Here is a 21030-nt window from a genome sequence, read left to right as displayed (position 1 = left end):
CATATTATGTAATTGAGTCAGTCTCCCTAGACTCTCATTTAACTATTTGTGTGTGTATGTGTGTATATATATAAAAAATAGTTTATATAGAGTTTATATTAGAGTGATATATATGTATATATAGGCCTAACTCCTTTTCGATTCAAGTTTGTAAGGTTGTGATTCACCTTGTAGCTGGTTGTTTTTGTTCATTGCATATAACTTCTGCACACTGCCATATAGTGACATACGTAACTACCAGTCCATCTTTGCTGGCCACAAACACTTTTTCAACACCTTACACTAACTGACAAATGCATAATACAGTATTTCTTCTGTCATGAGAGCATAGAAATGAATAAGTAAATTATGGCTGGGATTCTGTCTGTGTGTGGCATGGTGTGTGATAGAGAGTTAGCGAGAGAGGGCATGTTTGCCGCTCTCTTTCTCTCTTTCTGTGTCTCTTATTACTGCTGTTTTGGCAGCTGACTGTGGGTAATGGACGCCGAGCTGTCAGGGAAATTTGTAGCTGTCTGCTTTACAGGGGCTCTCCATTCCAATCAGCAGCTGTCAGCCTGGGCCCGGGTGGATATTAATGACGGCCACTAACTGCCTCGCAAATTCTCCACACTATTTGGGAGCTGGCATGAAATAGGGTTGTGCTTTCTCAGTGCGCTGCGGTAGACTAATGGAGAGGGCTCAGATATCTCACTGCACCAGAGACACAAGCTCTAAAAACTCCAGCCAGCCACAGTCTCGCTCTTGCTGAAGGATTAGCACTGCCACTGAAGGCTAAGGTGCCTCTTTAGCGGGTATTTACAGGTGAGTCCTGTTGCCCCCCATAACTCTGCCCTCATTAATTGTCATGTACGACACAGTATGTAATAGCTATAATTGGGTAATGATCATAAATAAAGCTCGGCTGACTGGGACGTAGGAGGTTGAACTAATAGAAATGTTCAGGCGAGGCAATAAATGTGCGTCTGACGAAGAGAGCATGTGTGGGCTGACTGGAGAACATGCAGCACATTTGCTTTTAAAGGGACTTTTGGGAGCAGCTGACCAATAAATCCTTCAGGCCAGGAGGGTAAGGGTGGGCAAAGGCCGCAGCTCATGTAGTCGGCCGCAGTGTGTGTGTGTGTGGGGAAAAAATGGCTGGGAGAGGGATCAAGCATGTGATAGGACACCTGAGAATCTACTGATGATGGCCAGATATCCCCTGTCTGTTCCAGTCACTTCCTGTTTGGAACTGGCTTGTCAGAATTATAAGGAACTACTGAGTTAAGCCATGTAATTTCAGTCATTGAAATGTGAAGGGGAAACCCTACATTATCTCTGGAGACCAAGGAAAATTATAGCTCATATCAAAATGTAAACCTGTTTTATCTTGCCATAGCATCTCTGTTTTGATTTCATGCATCCTCGTGTTTTCATAAGAGTTTTCAGTTTTTCTTTTATTGATCTGCTGCTGCGTGTGTTGTTCAGCTTTGTTCTGCTTTATCTTTCATCTCTAGTCTGTCAGTCTTCACTCATCCGATGCCTTGCAGTGTAATTAAGACTAATGCCAGTGGCCATGACACATTCCTGACCTGTGACAGCCACTTATTATACACTTACAAGGTGTAACAAACCGTTGTCTTAAGATTTATGTCTCGGTCTCACTCTGGGGGAAATGCCAGATGTCTTTCACTTTCAGACTAAGAGCGAGCCAAATGTGTAAAATGTAAGCTTTATTTGCAGGTAAACATGGCTGTTAGTTTATGTTTAGGCAATATCACACAAACAAGAGTTGTATGGGGTTGTATGAAACACAGCTATGATTTGGCCATAGGTAGTGAATCAGCACTACAACACACTTGCTTTTATAAAAAATGTTCTATAAAAACGTTCATATAGAGTACCTTTAAAAGAAAATTTGGCCAGTTAATTTGTATAATTTTTCTCCACCAAAGAAAAGTTACAAAATTGGCACTCTGGTTGTCTGGGCTTGTGAGTTCCAGACACATTGTCAGTTTGTGTGTCATTGCATGGAATTTTTAGTAATCATTCAACTGATTCGTTATAAAACACTGATTCTTTCAGGAAACAAAACAAGTGTCTGGCTGCATCTGAAATTGCATACTCTCAAAGTAGGTACTTATTTTGAGCAAGTAATTACTTTGCGATCATGTTATTATTGTGAATGTGTCTGGTATGAATGTAATCCAGATATACTACATTCGTCATGTCATTGTTATGTGACTATGTTATGGTGTCAGTTGTGTCGTTTCTCTGCCATTCACATTTGTGTTGCCATTTACTCTTGTGGCCTCATAGAATATTAAAGTGTCCATCAGATGCACACTTCAGAATCTCGCCAGAAGTAGTAGATTATCTGGGTACTTTTCACCTATATGCTGTGAATTCAGGGAAGTATTGTAGGAAAGTAAGCATATTCTGATGCAGCCACCATCTTTATTAGTGAGTCATTGACTCACTGATTCAAAAACACATTCGCTTCGTCCAAAATCGAATACTTTCCTTCTTTATATATATATATGAATCTATATATGCTAAAACTGTACACCAAAAGAAGAGTATGTCCGAATACACAGTATTCGAAAAACAGTAGGCATTCGACAGTGCGCATTCGATGGACAATTTACTATCCCATGAGGCCACGGGAGAGGATTTATGAATGGAAGTGAAGCGATGCAACTGACGCTGGTAGGTCACATGACAGTAACATCATGGCTGTTGTAGTACATCCGAATTACATTCACACTCCCATATTCATACTACATAGCGTACTTTTTTTAACGGCTACAAAATAAATTCAAATTCAAATGTAGTACCTACTCAGACAGTACGCCATTTCAGATGCAGCGACTATCTTTATGTGAGTCATTACACACATGACATCGGTAAACTGTGCTTAAGCTTTGTTTGAAACTGTTTTTGATGGTGGAGCAAAAAAAAGACAAAGTAACTGGATATATTGTGTCTAAAATGTATATTACTCAATTATAAATTATTGATAACTGAAGCTCTTAAAAAGAAACACTAGAATAGAAAACAACATTACTCTTGCTTGTGTGATATTGCTTAAATAGCAGATAGACATGAGTAATCAGGTTAAGCTTTAAACAGGAAAAACAATAAGTTATTAAGGCTTGTAATATGATACGAAACAGCCCTAAGCAAATGAATCAGATTATATCTATAGATCTGCTTCCCAAAACATCTAAGCAGTGCAAGGGCAGATAAACATGCATGACGCATGTCGATTTTTGCATGCACGTAATAGGAGATTTAAAAGAACTTTTTCTTGGCACAGATCTAGTGATGGGGAGAAAGATATAAAATGGTGTTAATGAGAGCTACTGAAATGTGGTAAAGCAGGTGAGGTGAATTGCTTGTTTTAACACAAGGTTTAAATGAAGGGTAGAGAGGTGAAACCATTCAGCCTGGAGGCTTCCTACACCCTTTCTCTACAACACTAGTGTACACACACCCAACCCTGTCAGACAAGCACTTCATGTAACTGCACATTCGCACGCACACACACACACACACAAAGATACACAGAATGTGGGCCAGGACGGATCTCTCATCATAGACTTGTTGGTTGTTTTGGCAACAGCCAGAAAAGAAACGCAAAGACAACACACTTGATAACAGACAACAGCTCACAAAGGGACTTGTCATGATGATAAATCTAAGCATTGTGATTTGGCCTCTGCTTCCGACAGCCTCTTGTGTTTGTGTGTGTGTATCTGTCTGTCTGTCTGTCTGAAGCGGCTCATTAAGAACTAGCCCACATATGAGACACTGTGGAGATTAATTCCATCACACCTGGAGATGGGCAGCACTGAGTTACGAGTTCGTCTGATTATTCAGGCGGTCACAAAAGAGTACGGACTGCCCTTGCCTCAGGTTGGCTTCCGTCAAGAGTGCACTGGAGCATGTCCGAGCCCGTTCCTGACTACTATAATTAGCCAACTTTAACTGCTTATTGTGAAGCATGCATTCGTTTATAAAAGATCTGTGTGAAAGGGGAGTTATGAGCCAAAGGGTTGTTTTAAAGGTATTTATTACTCACCTGAGGCATCAGGTGTGTGTGAGAGCTTGAAGCCTCAGTACTGAGGTTGAACCAAAGGTCTACTGAGGAATTGCATGTAGAATATTGAATTTCTGTTTTATGAAGTATTTGGCTCTGTCACAATGATGTACGGGTCAGTTACTTTTTTTTTGTCTATATATATTGTATAAATATATATGTATGTGTGTATACACACACACATTATGCACACAATGATGAACGCCTCGGTGTAAAATAGATTTTTGCATAGATTTTTTACTTTTCTAAAATATTTGTTATTTTTGGGGAGCATAAAGCTATAAATTACTGGTTGATAAACAACACTACAATAAGGTTCAACTTAACATTAAATAACAAGATTAGTAGTATATACAGTACTGTGCAAAAGTCTTAGGCATGTTAATATCTCCCCCCCCCCCCCCCCCCCCCCCTTTTCTTCAAGCATCTTGGAGATGTTCCCGCAGTTCTTCTGGATTTAGTCTGTCTCAGCTTTTTCTGTTTCTTCATGTAATCACAGACGGACTCGATGATGGTGAGATCAGATCATCCTGGCTGTTGTCAGATTCCTTGTGCATACACAAATCTCACTGGATTATTACAATTAATGGCACAAATAATGTTTGGAAATGTAAACTGATATTTCCTACTGACACTCTACAGCAAAAGATATAAATAAAACCATTTGGGGGGGGGGGATATTAACATGCCTAAGACTTTTGCACAGTCTTATATATATATATATGTGTGTATATGTATATTATATATATAGGAAAAATAATAAGTCAATGCTTTTGTGTTTTCTCACAATACGTTTTGCGTTCCCTTAAAAAACAAACGCAAAGTTTCTCGGGAGACTCAAAACATTTGCGAGAGAATGCAAAGTATTGACATATAATTTTTCCTCCATCTAATTATTTGTTTTTCCTTCACTCAATTTTTTTCTTCCACCCCCATGTCCCTTTTGGGGCTTCATAACATTGTATAAAAAAAAAAAAAAAATGTATCTGTTAATATTATTTATTGTGTCTGAGTATACTTGATCTAACATGTTTTTATTAGCTAATGCAACAAATAATGTTAACAATGGGACCTTATAATAAAGTGTTACCCTGTCCAGATATCATAGGATGAGAAAAGCCTAATTTAAATGGTAGTTTGGCATAATCTTTTAGTTATTTTATATATATCTTAATTCTGATTGACCCTTAATCTCTAGAGCTATTAGATGCAGACATATTAAAAAGACATCAATAGATTTTATGAGGGAGGGAAAAAATGGGTCAGAGGCCCTTGGGTGTATAACAATCCTGTAATACAGAGGAATAATAGGACCGGAGGGACAGAGAACAGAGCTAATAGGCGGGTGTTGATCTGTTGGCCCAGAGAAACCTGCATTTAGTGACGTGTGAGCTACGTGACTGAACAGAACACTGAGACCCAGCTGTACCACGGCATCATTAGTGAGGTATGTTATCTTAGATTTCATCAGATCGCATCGTCTATCTCTCCATAACTGTGTGCCGCTCACGCCTGTTTTCCCAGTACACATTGAGTGAGCAGGCCTGTAAATCACTTTCTAAAGGCTTTCATTTGTTCAGGTGTTTAAATGTTGTTGTTTGCTTCAGACTAAGCCAGTGGCTGTCACAATGAAGTTAGTATACATAGCTTGACTTGATGATTATGTCCTTCAGCCATGGAAAAGATATATTGCATTTTTTATGGTGGAAGTGTGGCTGTGTTTGTCAGGTGAAAAGGTTGTTCCTCCACCAGACATGTTTTCGTAATGCTGTGGGATTTTTCATGCCTCAGTGGCAGACCAGTGATTTAATCTAATCCTCATTCCAAAGCGAAGTCGTTTTATTGTTCGGAAACTATGCAGAACCATTCTGGGTTCCTGTTAGTTCAGTGAAATTAATGCTCTGTGTCATCCTGCTTTACGCTTTTAAGTTTGCAAGTTACATCCGAAGTGGTTTGGTTTATTCTAGGCCACAAACACTAATTCTTATTTGGAATAAATAAATGTGTCACTTCCTCTTCTTTGATAGCCGTTTATCATCCATCTGTGGTGAGGATGATGATGCGCACAAACACAAATACACCCATGACACTGTTATTTCACACAAACACATTTCACAGGAATCATATTTTATTGGAGGAGATATTTTAACACTTGTGTTTAGCCAACAGATTCCATTTCATGAATACTTTTGCCAAATCGTATATCGTCTTGCACAGGTAACGTGCAAAAAAACAGTGCAATTTTTCCCACAAACGCCTCTTTATTTCACAGTGGGTCTTTTAATAAACCACCGTGTACAATGATAATACTGTTTTAATTATTCCGAATAATTTGCATGAACGAAGATGCTGTTGATTACCACAGAAAATAATTTATACTAATTTGCACTAACATAGAAACGCAGACCTTGTTGTCCCATAGACTTCTATTTATAAGTGCGTATAAAGAAGTATAAATTCTGTCCAAATATTTTGTTGTTTGCTTTTTATAAAATGGGTTACAAGTTATTTAGAAAATGTATATTCCGTAAATCTTTTCATTTATCAATATAAACACTATTTAACCTGGAATATTTTGTTTAAATGTGCACCTTAGCTATGTTCATCTATTGTGTCCTGGTGGAATATTTCTTTAAGAATAATTGTAATTTGATCTTGACATCTTAAAACATTTCAGAACAAGAGGCATTTGATACGTCTACTCAAAGATCAAACGTTATAGCATTTAAATTTTCATTGAAACGTGAACGTTGGCTCTTTAGTTTCTCACACCACAACACTTAGGAATCAGATGGCACTGTAATTATTGCATCTTGATGAGAGTCTTTTCCAATTAAACATATCAAACTTTGAAATCAGCAAGCATGAGAGAACAGGACAGTAGGCGTTGAAGAATGTGTTGGAGATCAGATTAAAAAAACTATTGTTTGACATTAGAGAATAAGTTGTGGAGAGTCATGTTGGCTCATGGTCAGTGTAAATCCAACCTTGTTTTTCCTTCTTAGTGAAGTTCCATTGCTTTGAAGAGGTAGAGAAGCATATTATTCATAGGTTTACCAAGCCACACCATCTGCCAGCCCACATCCTGCATATTATACCTCTCCTTGGAGCAAATCAGTTTGCTTACCCCACTACAGTCTCCTCACACTTAAATAAGTCCTTTGGACATTATTGTACTGTCATAATTCATTGTAATAATTTGTTGAGTTGGCTCATGCGAAAGCGTAGCTTAATTTGTTATTCAGATGCTTCACCACCTGTTTGCGAGCCTGTGATTCTTGGTGCACTGCCATGCAAGAAAGGCATTTTAGAACACAAAGGGACCTTTCGTCTGTCACACAGAGCTAGTTATTAGCGTCTCAGGATGGGAACAGACTGAGAGAGGTCTGAGAAGAGGCCAAAGCTAACCATTTTACCAGGCTGGAAAATATTGTAAACATCAGACACCCGCAGCCAAAAAAACATGGTGGTCTATTACTGTATGTGGGCAAGTAATTGATCCAAAATAGTGTCTATCCACGGACAAAACAAGGGGAGGTATGGTAGGAATCAAATTTTTAAAGATATTTAAGGAACAAAAAGATCTTTTCATTAAAAATCTTCCAATACAAGTTACAATATTGTATTTATTTATGTACCATTCAAAGGTTTGTGGTTAGTAAAGGTCCTTGCACCCCGAGTCTGAAATTCGCATCCGAAATTTTCGCACGTTAAAAAAGAAATACGACCTCACGTTATGTCAATCACGCTTGCACACTGTCTCCGAAACTTTCGTCCGTCATAAAAAAAAATTCGGATCAGGTTCGATTTTCTGCATTTTTCGCATCCGAAGCAAGCATTTTGAATGGTGTTTTGACAATTCAGAGCCACCGAATCATGACTACGAAAAAATGCATTCGAAAATGTTGGACTCAGTGTGCAAGGACCTTGAGAAAGAAATTAGATTTTTTTTTTTTTGCACAAAAAGCAAAGATGCATTATATTGATAAGATGTGACAGTAAAGACATTTACATTGGTACAAGAAATATACTATATATATATATATATATATATATATATATATATACATACACCCACCTAAAGGATTATTAGGAACACCATACTAATACTGTGTTTGACCCCCTTTCGCCTTCAGAACTGCCTTAATTCTACGTGGCATTGATTCAACAAGGTGCTGAAAGCATTCTTTAGAAATGTTGGCCCATATTGATAGGATAGCATCTTGCAGTTGATGGAGATTTGTGGGATGCACATCCAGGGCACGAAGCTCCCGTTCCACCACATCCCAAAGATGCTCTATTGGGTTGAGATCTGGTGACTGTGGGGGCCATTTTAGTACAGTGAACTCATTGTCATGTTCAAGAAACCAATTTGAAATGATTCGAGCTTTGTGACATGGTGCGTTATCCTGCTGGAAGTAGCCATCAGAGGATGGGTACATGGTGGTCAAAAAGGGATGGACATGGTCAGAAACAATGCTCAGGTAGGCCGTGGCATTTAAACGATGCCCAATTGGCATGGGCCTAAAGTGTGCCAATAAAACATCCCCCACACCATTACACCACCACCACCAGCCTGCACAGTGGTAACAAGGCATGATGGATCCATGTTCTCATTCTGTTTACGCCAAATTCTGACTCTACCATCTGAATGTCTCAACAGAAATCGAGACTCATCAGACCAGGCAACATTTTTCCAGTCTTCAACTGTCCAATTTTGGTGAGCTTGTGCAAATTGTAGCCTCTTTTTCCTATTTGTAGTGGAGATGAGTGGTACCCGGTGCTGTTGTAGCCCATCCGCCTCAAGGTTGTGCGTGTTGTGGCTTCACAAATGCTTTGCTGCATACCTCGGTTGTAACGAGTGGTTATTTCAGTCAAAGTTGCTCTTCTATCAGCTTGAATCAGTCGGCCCATTCTCCTCTGACCTCTAGCATCAACAAGGCCTTTTCGCCCACAGCACTGCCGCATACTGGATGTTTTTCCCTTTTCACACCATTCTTTGTAAACCCTAGAAATGGTTGTGCGTGAAAATCCCAGTAACTGAGCAGATTGTGAAATACTCAGACCGGCCCGTCTGGCACCAACAACCATGCCACGCTCAAAATTGCTTAAATCACCTTTCTTTCCCATTCTGACATTCAGTTTGGAGTTCAGGAGATTGTCTTGACCAGGACCACACCCCTAAATGCATTGAAGCAACTGCCATGTGATTGGTTGATTAGATAATTGCATTAACGAGAAATTGAACAGGTGTTCCTAGTAATCCTTTAGGTGTGTGTGTATGTGTATATATATATATATATATATATATATATATATAAATTGTGAAATGTATTATTATGTTTTTATTAAATCAAACTTTTCAACTCAAATTATTATAATAATAATATTTGTAAAGGAAAAATAAAAAAATAAAAGAAGCTAAACAGAAGCATTATGAACTCAGACTAGTAATGTCTGTAATTCTCAGGATCAGAAATCCTCCTGCCCACACAAGCCTTGTTGGTCTCAAACATTGGGTCTCGGTTTGAGACAAGCCTTTATGTCTGAGGAAGTGGAGCTGATCTATCCGTCCCATCAAAACAAAACACTCAGAGAAAAGAAGCCCTTAAGCATCCGAGCCAGGTATGGCATGGAATTCAAGTTCAACCGCAATGCCACCCACTCGCTTTACCAGCGCAAAGACTACAGATCAAATGAATTCGGAAATGCGCAGTTTTGTGGCTGAGCTATTAGTGGCTTTCGGAGCTGGCAGTTGTGGAGATAGATGGATTAGCTGACTTTAATAGCTGGCACAGCAGCATTAGAGCCGAGCTGAAGCAGGAGAAGAGGAACAATACGCCACATTAGAGAGGCAGCCAGCAAACACCAAGCTAGTTCTAATTAGCATTCATTAACTGTAGGGGAAAGAGCGATTATAGTCTTTAAGAAGTGCATTAGCTAATGTTGCTTTTTCACATGTCAGCAGATCTGAATGGGGACTGTGTTGCTACATCAAAAGGTATTTGTGTTACGCTCTCGAGATCGGTTGGGGGGTGTTAGTTCGGTTATCTCAAACAGTGCTCAGCCTTTGTTTGTTTGGTTTTAAAGCTTCGGATGCAACTCAAGCTTAACTGGAGTTTAGGCCTGACCCTCAACTTAAACGTTACGCCTGCTTATCCATATCAAATGACCCAAACTAAATACACATGCAGGGAAAATGAAAGCGCAAGTCTTTTCAGTACCTGTAATATTCCACACTTCACACAGCCGGGCCGAATATTTGCTCAAATTAGCCAGTCTGACTTAAGCATATCAGCGCATATTGTTCGCAGTTTGCCCCATGGCAAGAAAAGATATTTTCTTTTGCCATCATGTTGACAGTTTCCCAGAGCCTTGAGGAAATTGCTCTGGGTGTATGTGTTGCTGAGTGAGGCCTATTCCCAGACGGTCAATATTTGTCTGTTTGTTTGCCAGCGAGGCCCATAGATTAAATGGGACAGGTTAGCAAGCCTCATCTAAACAGTGAGACACTGTCATTTGAGAAGTTAATCTTTTCCCCTTATTCGCATTCTCTAATGAGACGCAAGTCAAACATTAGTCAGGCGCTTGTTGTTATTAGCGCATTCACCTGCACAATCACTTCTATGTTAGATTATGATTCATGCGGAAAGCTTTCGGTGCGTTTAGGGTCACATGACAGCTACTGTTGATTCTACCAAACCAACTGTTTGCACAGCTCTCAGGGCATAAAAGTGTCTGTGATTACCGAGGAGACGTGTTGATACGGTCGTAGGTGGGGTGGGCGTGGAGCTTATGATTCACTTACCTTTGTAAAGACAGACAAAGAGTTGACCTTGGGCCTGTTGTTTGTGTCCTTTGACAAATTGACCTTCCCTTGCAACCCTGAGAAGACACAGCCCTCATTAATCCCACAGCGCGCTTATAATAGGCTGTAAATATGTGCGATGTAGATGGAACGACGGGAATCTTTGACCGATCTTTGTTGGATCACCGGCTCCTTCAGCAAGAGCCAGGAGCAAAAGAAGGAGAAGAATGCTTTGCTAAATTCCTGTCATCTCTTTATCCCATGCTTTGTTGCCTCTGTTGTGAACGGTCAAGGTTCACCAAGAGCACACACTAGGCCCCCTCACACACACACACACACACACACACACACACACACTCATAGACGGTGCACTCCCCTCCCCCACCTTCCGCTCACCCTGTTTGCTCAGCTAATATTGACTCTCCTGGCTAACACTGCCTCTATTGAGCTGAGCCATTCACAATAATGTTTGACCAGCATTAGAACATCATTGAGATAACAGGGGAGGCGAAGACCAGGCCTCGCTAAGGTTGCTCGGCTAATGAAAACCAGAATGGGAGTAAATGACAGGGGAACTGGGAAAAACCACCTCAAGATGAACGCGGCTTCCAAACCATACCGTATTTGCAGTGTGACGTACATGTACCATTTCAAAAATGAGGAAGAACAAACAGCTTTACAGCACCTTTTCCATCCCATTCCAAGAACTTTGCAGTCGTGTATTAACATTTCAGTATTTCCACTCATTCGTGGTCTCAGTATACTTCTATTGCTCTCTTGGACATATTTCTCATAAGTCGCTTTAAGGATAGTCAGTTCACTTGGCAGCCAGCTTGGTAATGTCTATATAGGCAGTTGATTTTCAATGTAGGGTAAGAAAAATTTGTTATTTTAGTATTTTTAAATATACTAGCCTATTATAGAATGTATTGTTTTATTTTTATTTTTTTATTTTTTTCATTATTTTTTGTACAGGTTGTAGTAATTTAGAAATAAGTCATGGGCTTCTGTCATTTGTATAAAACATTTTTTATATATATATATATTTCTAATTAACTTTAATTACTATTATTATTATTATTTTAACTTCAACTTATATATTTCAACTAGTTGCCAAGACAGCATTGTTAATTTTGTTCAGTAGTTTTTCATTTGATGTTTTTTATCCAATATTTATATTTTATTTCAGCTTTATTTCAATTAACAACATTGATTTAAAAAAAAAAATTTTTTAAATGTATTATTATGTTAGTTTCCGTTAACAAAATCAACCCTGGGATAAATTGAATAAAGAGAGGCTAAAATCTCCAAAACTGTATGTGTCAAAATTATATTTCTGTAACATCAAAACATCAAATCATGCTAAATATTTTTCAGGTGGGTTCAGTTAATGCTTTAAAAATTAAAAATAAAAGCTCTCTTATAGCATACTACTCTTACTATTTCTGTCATATGGCAATGTGCTGAATTCAGCCTCCCATTCATTTTTATACAAGTGGTCCATCTCCTCCCACTGTTTGTACCCAGCAGAGCGTAAATGAGGAGAGATGGAGGAGACCCGGTGAGAGCGGAGGAGAGTGCTGCCATCTCATGGTCGTATGCGGTCCTGCTCCTGACTTCTGCTGGGCCACACTTCATGCCTTGTGTGAATGGCTTCAGGTTATATTTCCACTCAGCCATGTAAGCTAAATGAAGCATATATAATGCAAATAAGAGACCAAGTGAGAGAGAGGGAAAGAAGGGAGGTGTGGAGGAGAATGATAGCAGAACAGCCCTCTATAGTGTTGCTGGTTGAGAAGAGGGAGAGGACAGCATCTTTTTGTGTGAAAATCTGCCATTTTTTGGGGAAAAAAACAGAAAACGATTTTATTAGGCCATATTAATAAGACCATAGAAGGTTTAACTATAATCTACAGTCAATTCGGTAACGCTTTATATGTATTCTATATATAATATATTCTTACAGCATTTATTAACCTTTGTTAATGTAAGTTAATAAATTCAGAATTCTAGTGTTAGTCAGAATTCATATTCATGCAAGTTCACAATGCATTAACCAATGATAACAGATGCAACTTTGATCTTATTAGTAAATGTTGAGATTAACATTAGATTAATAAATTCTGTATAAGCATTGTTCATTGTTAGATCATGTAGTTAACTAATCCTAACAAATGAAACCTTAACGTAAAGTGTTACCGTAAATTCGGATGTCGTTATATGCAGGGAGTTTTATATGTAAATAGACAGCATGAAAACGAAATAATCTAAAATGGCTGTGTGTCAGCGCAGGTGATTGCTATTTAATTTGACTTGGCAAGGCTGCCTCTGTGATATTTAAAATTAATTATTCTAAATGTCTGTCAGCAGCGATGGCAGACCAGATGCGTTCACATGACAGGTAGGATCTTGCATAACAATGCAGATTTGTCTTATGTCAACAACCAGATCTAAGAACTATTATATAAATATATAGATGTAGATATATATATATTGCATGGAGCACATGACATGCTAATATATATATATATATATATATATATATATATATATATATATACATACACACACATATACACACACACACACACATATACACACACACACACACACACACACACACATACATGTAGTATATAGTATAAGAAAGAGATGGAAATGTTTTGAAGCCTTCACTGAGCCCATATTCTCAAACTGATTTTATATTTAATATATTTTTTGCAGTATACATAGCGAATTGCTCATGCTAGCTATTTGGAATGTGTCCAGTGGACAAAAAAAATCTGGCTGTGGCCTTATATTGGCTTTGACAGAGACGAGAGATAACAGAGAGACATTGGCTGTTCTTTATTAGATTCTCCTCTGCCCCTCAGCAAACAGAAGTAGCTCTGGCCAAACAAGCTCAATCAAAAGGTGGCTTCACTGGACGATGTTAGCTCAGCAAATCCAGCTCCACACACACGGCTTCAAAGAATGGGCCCATCTCCACCTAACCTTTGATGTATTGTGTATTGATCACGAGGAGAGCCGGGAGAGAGTGATGCGATGGATGCCCTAAGAGGGATTAGTGGAGGCCTGGCCAGGCTCAAATACAAATGTTCCTAAAGAGCAGCTTGGTCTCTGGGGCTTGGCCGGCTGCCCTGTCCCCAGAACAACGCTGTAGGAGTGGATGCTTTAAAAATGTCGGATTAAAAAAATTCACTTTTAATTAAAACAGACGTGCTTTGGTGGATAAGAACTAAGTCGGTTGCTCTGAAGTGACTTCAAAATCACTCAAAACACAAATGACTCCATATATCACACTTTCTTGCCAGTCCACTCCAGAGGGTATTATACTTTTGTAATGTAAAGGCCCAATGATGTAGTGTCATGCAGTCATGCACTCATCTCACGTCTTTATACCTGTCTCTTGTCAGGGAAGTTAAGTTGGAATGACATTGCGAGTTTTGCTTCTTCTTTTTTTCTTTTTCACCACAGACAGTCGGAACGGGCCGTCTTGGAACAGTGTGTTCGCACCTGTAGCTGACAGCCAGTGTGACGGGTCTCTTCAAAGTCCGTGTTTACAGAACGGCTCCTCATGACTACATGAAAGAATGGAAGAGATGAAAATCCTCTTTGAAAGACAAGAGCTGGGTATCTAAGCAGCAGCCTACAACATTTCATTGAAATAATATTTTTATTGATGAACGCTTACGGGGTAAAGGCACAGTGCATGTCGCAGCCTGCCACCATTTGATATCATTTCAATGAAATCACACAGACTTTCAACAGGCAAAAAAGCAAGGCATGCAAGAAAGCGTGTGTATTTTACGCATGACACTGAATGCCTAATTTTAAGTAATTAAATACTACGTGGTAGTGCATACAACTAGTGCATAGAGGAAGTGGATACAACTTTTGTAGTATGCAAATACTAATTGTAGGGTGGGCATGGTTGAAATCCACTGAATAACACACTTGCTCTCTAATAACATGTACGAATTGGTTTGTTTTAATGGATCGTTTAAAAAACAGTATTCACTGATTTAAATGTCGTCACTTTACATCTGAAATACACTTAAAGTCATGATGTAACAGAAGTAGCAACATTATTTTTTTTCAAAATACATTTTAATTAAATTAATTTCACGAAAAGATCAATAACATAATTTTTTTGAAAATATATATGTAGATTTCCATTTCATGCTAACTTTAAATATTTGGTAACACTTTATAATAAGTATACAGTAAAAAAAGTGCTTACAAATGATTAACAAACTATTATAGTTTATTCATAGTTTATATATTGTAGACTCTACATTGTTAATATATTACTAGGCAATATGCAAATAGTGAGTTCTTCATTTATTGACACTGTAAATAACACAATTATTATTGTTTAATTAGCTCATGGTAAAGGAATAGTTGGTTATTAGGAGTAAATAGAAAAAAAAATTACCATATATTTTAATTTTTTGTATTTTGAGTAGCAGCTGTCACTTTAAGATCCTGCTTGTTTGGGACAGATAAATGAAATTTGTATGTGTTTTTTTTATTGTAGATAGCTTGCCTACGTCTCTAGCTCAACACTACACATCAGTAACTGGATGAAAGCAGCAAGCCATGTAACCGTGCAGCGCTGTGAAGGACTCACTGTGGTCACAGCAAAAGTGAGTCAACGGAAATCAGTTCTGGCAGACTGTCACCGCTGCGAGGTCACAGCCTGTTAGTTTGGGCAGCGCATGCAGACGTCAAGACAGCTGCAGAGAGTTAGAGCACTGTCAGAAACAAAGACCCCGAGGGGGAAATAATCAACTCTTCATTCATACTCGTATTGTGATACACATGAAAGGATATTTATTCTGTGGAAACTACTTGTTTTTTATGCTGGAGGACATCCATGTTATTTATTATGAGTGTTTTGGCATTTGCACTAGATCTGTTAATTGTAACATTCCTCTAGTTGGACAAATATCCTTCATAGTAAGAGGATCATTGTCTCATTTTACATTTCAAAATGTAATGAAAGTTTCTAAACAGATGTCTGGAAGGCGTCCATTAACTCCATTAAAAAATATTTATCAGTATCTGTGAGGGAGAGTTCGCCCAAAAATGAAAATTCTGTTATCCTTTATTCAGCCCCAGAGGTGGACAATACCAAAGTTCATTTACTTGAGAACTGTACTTAAGGACACTTTTTGAGTGTCTGTACTTTACTTGAGTATTATTTTTTCTGGAAACATTTTACTTTTAACTTCACTACATTTGAAAGACAAATATCGTACTTTTTACTCCACTACATTTCTGTCAAGGTCCTTGAGTAGAAAGTAGTAACGTCAGTCAGGGGATGATTTTGGTTGCAGGGGTTGCATTTTGGTTGGAAATAAAAGTCGAGTTGACGTCAGAACCCGATGTCAGGTTGATGTCAACATCCAACGTCGGTTTGACGTTGCATTTTGGTTGGAAATGAAAGTCGGTTGATGTCAGAACCCCAAAAAGTTTAAATAGGGCACTATTTGAGGGAACAGCCATTTGAGTGTCCGAAACCATTGTGGACGTTATTGAGTGCACTTATTCAATCTCACATTCAATCCCACTACTGGAACTGTGTTCTAGAAATGAATTGGATATTGATATGAGGGTAGGCAGGCATAGATTCAGAGGCATAAGGTACTGTAAGTATTACATACAACAATAATAAAACAATGCATAGACATTTACTTTTTACTTTTGATTCTTAGTACTTTTAAAAACGAGTACTTCTGTACTTTTACTTATGTAAAAATCAGTCTTTACAACTTTTACTTGTAACAGAGTAATATTTGACCAGTAGTTATCTGTACTTTCACTCAAGTAAGGAAGTTCTGTACTTTGTCCACCTCTGAGCCTCATGTCATGAGTTATTTAAAGCAGAAAATCTTTTTCAACATGAATTTGAGCCTGTTCCTTAAGCTATATACATTCCAAATACTCGGAATATGATTCATATGGACCTATTTTATGGTGTTTTTGTTGGAGCTTGACAGCGCCTGGTCCTCATCCAAAGTCATTGTGACGACGAAAAGAGCAGCGTTAACATTCTGCTCAACTGACAGGAGTTTGAGTAAATCAGGGCTTTAACCATAACAGACTCTGAGGGAGACAAGTACTACTCAACTTTTTTATGAAATTTTACCGTTTTGAAAATATGCTATCTTTTTACAGTATTCATTAAATTCATAACTTAAAGGGATAGTTCACCCAAAAATGAAAATTATGTAATTAATTACTCACCCTCATGTCGTTATAATTACTCGTCATGTCAGATAAAGTGATCGTGTCTCTTTTGTACAACATTTTTTTTTTTTAAATAACTAAACAGTGAAGCCAAAATTAACAATTCATATTGATTAGTTTTACAGTCCCTTTATGATCTTTTTGAAGCGTCAAAGTGTCAATTGCGTTGCTGTCAATGGTGGGACAAAAAGCACTCAGATTTCATCAAAATGATGAAATTTGTATTCTGAAGATGAACAAAAGTCCTACGGGTTTGGAACGACATGAGGGTGAGTAGGCCTATTACATTTTGGGTGAACTATCCCTTTAAGGTGATAAGACAAAAAACGTTAGACATACCAATGTCTAGTGAAATTGAATGTGTGCAAATTTTAAAGTTTAAAGTAGTTTTAGTTTAGTTTTAGTAGATTTAGCAGTTTAAATCGATAAGTTAGAAATAGCTCTTCTTTTACCATTACTTTTTCTTTATTCCCTTAAATCCCCCAAGGGATTACGGCCTTGGAGTTAAATGATGACAATTTGAATTTTGGGTGAACTATCCCTGAAATAATCAGTAAAAAGAGTGGATAACACTTTAGTTTAGGGTCCAATTCTTACAATTAACTAGTTGCTTGCTATCATGCATATTACTAGGATATTGGCTGTTTATTAGTACTTATAAAGCACATATTAATGCCTTATTCTGCACGACCATATTCTACATCCTTAAACTTTAATTAATAAGCAGTAACTAGGAGTCTATTGAGGCAAAACCATAGTTAAAAGTTAGTTAAAGTGTGAATTGGACCCTAATCTAAAGTGTGACCACAGAGTGTTTACCAAGGAGGTAAACTGTTAAAATTACTCCCTTTTTTTACACGAGAAACAAGAAATACAGAGCATTTAAGATAGTCACAGGCAGTTCAGGCGATACACAACACATTTTTTAGTCAGTGTTATGAACACGCCTCAGGACAAGGCAAAATAGACTGACCTAGTGTGTTAAAATGCAGCTCATATCTCAATTTACGCTGCGTATTGGTATGCGTGCTGATGAGCAGGAGCCAAAGAAGAGTGAAGCACCACAGTAAAGCAAGATGAGACCCCGGGGTTGGCACGAGACACGCTGAATGACAATTGCACCCGACTGTCAACACTCATCTGCATTTGAACCTCCCTTTGGACTGACACACTGGCTCGCAGGCAGCCACGATCCTGACATATCAAGATGTAGAGCTGGAACCCTGCTCTGGGCCTTCATTAGCAAAGCGCCGGGCTCATGCAGTATTTACAGAGTCGTCCACTAATTGAGTTTTAATGTCAGTGACTGCTCCCCAGGACACGTCTAGATAGGTATATGGGCCTTTAAAGGGCAGGCTCATCTGCGGTTCAATCGCCACCAACCACAACATGCCCTTCTAAACCTCATCGCCCCTGAGGGGATCCTGCCATCATGATATGCAAGAGGAAAAACTCCCCTCTCATCTAATTCAGCTAAAAGGCTGGAAGAAAGCCTCCTCAGCTGACCACCATAACCAGCCTTTGTCCTGGCGGTTAAATGATTAATAGAGTCAGCATGGCAGCCTTGTTTACAGCAGATGAAGGAAGGTTTCCACTGCATAATGCCAAACACTAAGTGTTGACAATCCTCTCCCTGAGTGTCTACATAATACATAACATCAGCCAAACATGGGAAAACAGAAACAGCCTGTGCGCCGGAGCCGACTCCGCTGACATGACCTGACAGGCCGTGAAGCTCAAGCACACCTGGTTTACACGTCAGATCAAACGCAGATCAAGTCTACGGACAGACCATGATGAAAATCTTCCATTTTAACTGCATCTGTGGTGTCGGTTGATGTGGGAGAGGAATGATTAACGGCGAATTGAATATTTCGATCGTATTAATGAGAAAATGAACCTAGAGTGCTCAGGTTGATTACATATACGCATGAAATAAACATGGAGAAATTTGCATCGGTAATGGTTTGGTGTGGTGGGGAAACGCAGTGAGAAGCTCATTAGATGGTCTGCCTCACTCCAAATTATTTGTGTCCGTTTCTCTTGCGGCAAGCGATAGACTAACAGAGGACCAAAAAAAAAAAAAAAGACTCTGCAGGAATTAATCATCCAAATAGCAGATAAACCATGCAATCATATATTTTGAAAAGCCAAGCTGACTAATTAGTGTGAATTCAAGCAGGCAGTTCTCCAGTATTTTCTCTCTAATTCTTTATTGTGTATTCTGCAGGTGAAGCACTTAAATAGAGAATTACTTTTACTTTGTTAAAAGAACTTCCTGCCTTAGAAATGTGCCAAATGACTACTGATGCATTCTGGTAAGTGGTTCTCCCCTAGCTTAGAGAATTTAATAGCAAAATGACTTTCATTTTCTTTTTTTAAAGTCAACATAAAAGCATTTTTTATTTTCTACTGTAATTCATTTGTGCAGATTGTTGCATATAACTGTTTTGTCTTTGTAATCTTTAATCAAAATATAATAACTTGTCTCTCTTCTTCTGAAATGATATTTCTTTTCCGCCAAAGTCACTTGGCTAAAAAGTTAAGTTTCTGGATTGTTTTACTCTATTCTGGTATGTAAAGGCCACTTTTAACCATAAAATGAAGAGAAACAACAATACAAAAAAAAAACCATTACAATACAGAAGTAAACTTGCAGGATTTCATGTTCAGTATAAATAAATTAGTTATTAATAAAATAATTTTTTTTTTTTTTAACAGTGGAAACCCTTTCAATTCCATGCATTAGCATACAAGCTACGAAGTTCTACGAAAGCAAGGTTAAATAATAAAAACACTTTAGTTTGGGGACCAATTGTCACTATTGGCTGTGTATTAGTACATCATAGTAAATCAATAAGTTCACCATAACTACGAAGGCTTTTTTACAGTGCTAACAGTGCTTTTCACTCCAGATCTGCTGGCATAAGTGAGTAATATTATACTTATTTATTTGAAATTGCTATATTTTCCAGTGAGGAGCTCTCTGAGTGGTAGTCTTCCAGGGTTGATCATGTGTCTCTCTCTTTTTCTTTCTCACACTTCATCGGATCATAATCCTAATGCAGTAATCTAAAGCCCTATCATAGCATAACATTCTCGCTAGCTCCAGAGCCATTGCCAGCCGAGCCAAATGATTATATTGTAGTGTGGCTCATCAAGCTGCGTATGGTCAAAAAGCAGAGCACTTGATGGCTTGCACAAGTGAGTTTAATGTCTGCTCGTTGCTTGGAGCCCTTGACCCTCTCTTGGAGGCGCTCCATGTTAGTCACTCTCTAGTGCCTCCAAATTGAAATGGAGTCAGAGGAGCAGATGAGATATCCACCATCAGGCTTTGGCTGTGGAGCTAATAGAGAGATAGATACAGGGCCCATGAGCTATTCTCCTTACACAACTCAGATTGAGATGTCACAGAGGACAATTATTGTTCATGAGCAGATCGTTTAAAGTGCCCCATTATGCTTTTTTGGATATTACCATTAATGTAATGTGTTGTATATCTGTTTGTGAATGTAAAAAGACTGTAAAAGTTTTGAAGATCACAGTGCACGATAAATGGAGTTATTGTCTCACAAAGGAAAATCCAGTCTTACTTCCTCCACAAACTGTAGGTTTGTAACAAATTTGCATAATGCCCATCTATGGTCTTCATTGGCTGCCCATGAAAAGCATCTACTTTGACTCGCCCTCAAATTCTGTAGTTGTAGCTGAGGAAGAGTTTGTCGACATGTCAAGAAGATCATTTTCTGCTCTGCGAAAGCAAAGCCACTTCGCATGCACATCCAAAGGATGAGGACTCATGCTGAAATAAAACCATCGCCATCATTACAGTTTGAATCATGTTTAACTCTTTCCTCTGTAGTATTTATTTTTTTGTTTCCAGCCACTG

General features: G+C 38.4%; 1 long non-coding RNA gene across 1 annotated transcript in view; it reads right to left on the bottom strand.

Annotated features, from left to right (window-relative positions):
- LOC309507584 overlaps nt 1-11726 on the bottom strand; it is a 116427-nt gene extending 104701 nt beyond the window's left edge. Inside the window, exon 1 of the long non-coding RNA XR_014209195.1 lies at nt 10887-11726. This is a non-coding gene — a long non-coding RNA (uncharacterized lncRNA). The remainder of the gene's footprint in view (nt 1-10886) is intronic.
- Between the last annotated feature and the right edge of the window lie 9304 nt (nt 11727-21030).

The sequence above is a fragment of the Leuciscus leuciscus genome, assembly GCF_965113295.1.
Source record: "Leuciscus leuciscus genome assembly, chromosome: 10".
In the NCBI taxonomy this organism is placed as follows: domain Eukaryota; kingdom Metazoa; phylum Chordata; class Actinopteri; order Cypriniformes; family Leuciscidae; genus Leuciscus; species Leuciscus leuciscus.
This window is presented reverse-complemented; position numbering and strand designations above follow the sequence as displayed.